We start from the raw sequence: 6,143 nt of genomic DNA, 5'->3' as shown, positions 1-6,143 counted from the left end.
TTGGGGAATGCTGTCCAACTGGGGTTGGTGCGTGCTGTTCAATTGGGGCTGGTTGATGCTGTCTCACCAGGGAGGGTGCATTGCCACCATAGAGATGGACAGGCTGTGTTTTGTCTGCAGAGAGTAGGTATTGATCTGACATCTTCACCGTGTTCAGACAGTGGGCTCCTCAATTATTAGTGTCACTTGACACGTAAGCTTAAATGTTCAGATGTGGGTGACTGACATACTGTTGGTTGAGGTGGGAAGCCCTTCTCTTGCTTGTCCATATCTAAGAATCTGTCATTGTTTTTCTTTCAAACCTTTTTTTCAATCTGGTCTGGCTGCCCAGTGTATTCAACAGTGGCCTTATAAAATCTGCCGTCTGACCACTTGGCTAGAATGGTTACTCCTGACCTAAGATCTTGCAGCTGTCTGATAGGAACGGCCTCTTCACCTAGAATATCAGATGTTTGGAAGATTTTTGCAGTGCATCCATTCTCAAACCTCACAAAAGCAAAATGTCCTGAAAGAGAAATTGAAATGAGGGAGAGAAAATGTTAAAGCCTTATGTCACTCAAAAGATCACTGGTTGAGACATGAGACATTCTCCTGGTGCTTATCCTACAGGTAGCAGACATTCAAATGATTTCAGATTAGTGCAGTACTTACCAGAATGCTCATTTGGGTCCAATTCTGGAGACATATCCTGCACTTTCTTTGTGGAAAACCTTTGTCTCTATGGAGGACAATTCTTCTTAGCTGCTAACCCGGTTGTAGTTATATTACTGTAGCTACATGCAGCTGGCTACATGCAGCAGAAATACAACAGCACGCTATCATTTTCCATTTTGATATAGCCCTGAAAATGATATTATTTCACCTTGGGGTACGAAAATGTAATCGTTCACAGTGTATTCAGTTGATTATGATTCTTATCTTCTTAGCAAATTCAAACTATCTGTGGCAAGGATCCGCGTGGATCACTCATCGTCAGCATCAGCAAAGCAATGACCTCAATTTTAATTCCAATCGTCTTTCACGTGGGTCTTTGACTGGCGTCCAATAACATTTCAAGTAAGGTCGTCCAATATGTTCTTTGAAATAAACGCAAAACAGGGTTGATTAGGTAGTTGCCAGGGAGCAAATATACGTTATATGGTTTTGCCAGGGAGCTTGTACAAACTCACAGGGAAAAGTTGCGTTTGTGTTTGCAAGAGCTAACTAAGTAAAATAGCGTTATCTTTTAGTATTAGTCATGCAAGTTTATCACATCATTTACTTCAGTCGAGACCCCCATGCATATTGAATTACAATATAACAATATAACTACTAGCTGGTAGCCTTAGTATTTCAGCATATGTGTGTACTGTATATAAGGGACAAAATTCCTAACAATTTTATTTGGTAATGCACATTAGTATTGCATCTTGAACAAGATGTATTAGCCTACGTATCTTGATGATAATTGTGTGAGTTGTGGCACTGGGCTAGCCATAATTAATTGTATCTTTATTAAATAATATTGGAGACTCAAAATGACAAGACCAGAGCCTGGAAGCCGATGGAGAAGAAAGATGAATAAAGACCATGCTGGGCCACTTAAAGGAATGCACATTTGGTGAGTGGCGTGGCATTGCTCAGCCATATTTTAACATAGCAGACACCCGCATGAATGGAATGCAAGCACCCCGTCAGGATGGATCGACGCACCCAGGGCAGAACACACGCCCCATCAGGACAGGACACACCCGCCCCATCAGGGCAGAACACACACGCCCCATCAGGACAGAACACACCCGCCCCATCCGGACAGAGCACACCTGCCCCATCAGGACAGAACACACCCGCTGCATCAGGGCAGAACACAAACACCCCATCAGGGCAGAACACACCCGCCCCATCAGGACAGAACACACCCGCCCCATCAGGACAGAACACACCCGCCCCATCAGGACAGAACACACCCGCCCCATCAGGACAGAACACACCCGCCCCATCAGGACAGAACACACCCGCCACATCAAGACAGAACACACCTGCCCCATCAGGACAGAACACACACTCCCCATCAGGGCAGAACACACCCGCTCGCTCAGGACAGAACACACCCGCTGCCTCAGGACAGAATACACACTCCCCATCAGGGCAGAACACACCTGCTGCATCAGGACAGAACACACCTGCTGCATCAGGACAGAACACACCCGCCCCATCAGGACAGAACACACACTCCCCATCAGGGCAGAACACACCCGCTCCCTCAGGACAGAACACACCCGCTGCCTCAGGACAGAATACACACTCCCCATCAGGGCAGAACACACCTGCTGCATCAGGACAGAACACACCTGCTGCATCAGGACAGAACACACCCGCTGCATCAGGGCAGAACACACACACCCCATCAGGGCAGAACACACCCGCCCCATCAGGACAGAACACACCCGCCCCATCAGGACAGAACACACCCGCCCCATCAGGACAGAACACACCCGCCCCATCAGGACAGAACACACCCGCCCCATCAGGACAGAACACACCCGCCCCATCAGGACAGAACACACCCGCCACATCAAGACAGAACACACCCGCCCCATCAGGACAGAACACACCCGCCCCATCAGGACAGAACACACTCCCCATCAGGGCAGAACACACCCGCTCCCTCAGGACAGAACACACCCGCTGCCTCAGGACAGAATACACACTCCCCATCAGGACAGAACACACCCGCTGCCTCAGGACAGAATACACACTCCCCATCAGGACAGAACACACCCGCTGCATCAGGACAGAACACACCCGCTGCATCAGGACAGAACACACCCGCTGCATCAGGACAGGACACACCCGCCCCATCAGGACAGGACACACCCGCTGCATCAGGACAGAACACACCTGCTGCATCAGGACAGAACACACCTGCTGCATCAGGACAGAACACACCCGCTGCATCAGGACAGGACACACCCGCCCCATCAGGACAGGACACACCCGCTGCATCAGGACAGAACACACCCGCTGCATCAGGACAGAACACACCTGCTGCATCAGGACAGAACACACCTGCTGCATCAGGACAGAACACACCTGCGCCATCAGGACAGAACACACCTGCTGCATCAGGACAGAACACACCTGCTGCATCAGGACAGAACACACCTGCTGCATCAGGACAGAACACACCTGCTGCATCAGGACAGAAAACAGCTGCCCCATCAGGACAGAACAGATCTGCCCCATTGGACAGAACAGATCTGCCCCATCAGGACAGGACACACCCGCCCCATCAGGAGAGGACACACCCGCTGCATCAGGACAGAACACACCTGCTGCATCAGGACAGAACACACCCGCCCCATCAGGACAGAACACACCTGCTGCATCAGGACAGAACACACCTGCTGCATCAGGACAGAACACACCTGCGCCATCAGGACAGAACACACCTGCGCCATCAGGACAGAACACACCTGCTGCATCAGGACAGAACACACCTGCTGCATCAGGACAGAACACACATGCGCCATCAGGACAGAAAACACCTGCGCCATCAGGACAGAACACACCTGCTGCATCAGGACAGAACACACCTGCGCCATCAGGACAGAACACACCTGCGCCATCAGGACAGAACACACCTGCTGCATCAGGACAGAACACACCTGCGCCATCAGGACAGAACACACACTCCCCATCAGGACAGAACACACCTGCTGCATCAGGAATGAACACACCTGCTCCCTCAGGACAGAAAACAGCTGCCCCATCAGGACAGAACACACCTGCTGCATCAGGACAGAAAACAGCTGCCCCATCTGGACAGAACACACCCGCCCCCTCAGGACAGGACACACCCGCCCCATCAGGGCAGGACACACCCGCCCCATCAGGGCAGAACACAAATGCCCCATCAGGACAGAACACACCTGCTGCATCAGTACAGAACACACCCGCCCCCTCAGGACAGAACACACCCGCCCCATCAGGACAGAACACACCCGCCCCATCAGGACAGAACACACCCGCCCCATCAGGACAGAACACACCCGCCCCATCAGGACAGAACACACCTGCTGCATCAGGACAGAACACACCTGCTGCATCAGGACAGAACACACCTGCGCCATCAGGACAGAACACACCTGCGCCATCAGGACAGAACACACCTGCGCCATCAGGACAGAACACGCCTTCTACATCAGGACAGAACACACCTGCGCCATCAGGACAGAACACACACTCCCCATCAGGACAGAACACACGTGCTGCATCAGGACAGAACACACCTGCTTCATCAGGACAGAACACACCTGCGCCATCAGGACAGAACACACCTGCTGCATCAGGACAGAACACACATGCGCCATCAGGACAGAACACACCTGCTGCATCAGGACAGAACACACATGCGCCATCAGGACAGAAAACACCTGCGCCATCAGGACAGAACACACCTGCTGCATCAGGACAGAACACACCTGCTGCATCAGGACAGAACACACCCGCCCCATCAGGATAGAACACACCTGCTGCATCAGGACAGAACACACCCGCTCCCTCAGGACAGAAAACAGCTGCCCCATCAGGACAGAACACACCTGCTGCATCAGGACAGAAAACAGCTGCCCCATCAGGACAGAAAACAGCTGCCCCCTCAGGACAGGACACACCCGCCCCATCAGGATAGAACACACCTGCTACATCAGGACAGAACACACCCGCTCCCTCAGGACAGAAAACAGCTGCCCCATCAGGACAGAACACACCTGCTGCATCAGGACAGAACACACCCGCCCCCTCAGGACAGGACACACCCGCCCCATCAGGGCAGGACACACCCGCCCCATCAGGGCAGGACACACCCGCCCCATCAGGGCAGGACACACCTGCCCCATCAGGACAGAACACACCTGCTGCATCAGTACAGAACACACCCGCCCCCTCAGGACAGAACACACCCGCCCCATCAGGACAGAACACACCCGCCCCATCAGGTCAGAACACACCCGCTGCATCAGGACAGAACACACCTGCTGCATCAGGACAGAACACACCTGCTGCATCAGGACAGAACACACCTGCTGCATCAGGACAGAACACACCTGCGCCATCAGGACAGAACACACCCGCCCCATCAGGACAGAACACACCTGCTGCATCAGGACAGAACACACCCGCTCCCTCAGGACAGAAAACAGCTGCCCCATCAGGACAGAACACACCTGCTGCATCAGGACAGAACACACCTGCGCCATCAGGACAGAACACACCCGCCCCATCAGGACAGAACACACCTGCTGCATCAGGACAGAACACACCCGCTCCCTCAGGACAGAAAACAGCTGCCCCATCAGGACAGAACACACCTGCTGCATCAGGACAGAACACACCTGCTCCCTCAGGACAGAAAACAGCTGCCCCATCAGGACAGAACACACCTGCTGCATCAGGACAGAAAACAGCTGCCCCATCAGGACAGAACACACCCGCCCCCTCAGGACAGGACACACCCGCCCCATCAGGACAGAACACACCCGCCCCCTCAGGACAGGACACACCCGCTGCATCAGGACAGATGGCTTGCTGCCATGCCAGTCTGGTGTTTCAAATCAAATCAAAGTTTATTTGTCATACGTGCCTAATACAACAGGTGTAGTAGAACTTATAGTGAAATGCTTACTTACAGGCTCTAACCAATAGTGCAAAAAAAAGGTATTAGGTGAACAATAGGTAAGTAAAGAAATAAAAACAACAGTAAAAAGACAGTGGAAAACTAACAGTAGCGAGGCTATATGCAGTAGCGAGGCTATATACAGACACCGGTTAGTTGGGCTGATTGAGGTAGTATGTAGTGTAGATATGGTTAAAGTGACTATGCATATATGATGTACAGAGAGTAGGGGGTGGCGGGACACAATGCAGATAGCCCGGTTAGCCAATGTGCAGCAGGAGCACTGGTTGGTCAGGCCAATTGAGGTAGTATGTACATTAATGTATAGTTAAAGTGACTATGCATACATAATAAACAGAGAGTAGCAGCAGCGTAAAATAGGGGTTGGGGGGAGGCACACAATGCAAATAGTCCGGGTAGCCATTTGTTTACCTGTTCAGGAGTCTTATGGCTTGGGGTTAAAACTGTTGAGAAGCCTTTTTAGCCT

This window comes from Oncorhynchus mykiss, chromosome 18 (genome assembly GCF_057628025.1).
Source record: "Oncorhynchus mykiss isolate SJ-2025 chromosome 18, ASM5762802v1, whole genome shotgun sequence".
NCBI classification, from domain to species: Eukaryota; Metazoa; Chordata; class Actinopteri; order Salmoniformes; family Salmonidae; genus Oncorhynchus; species Oncorhynchus mykiss.
Note: the sequence above shows the minus strand (reverse complement) of the source record.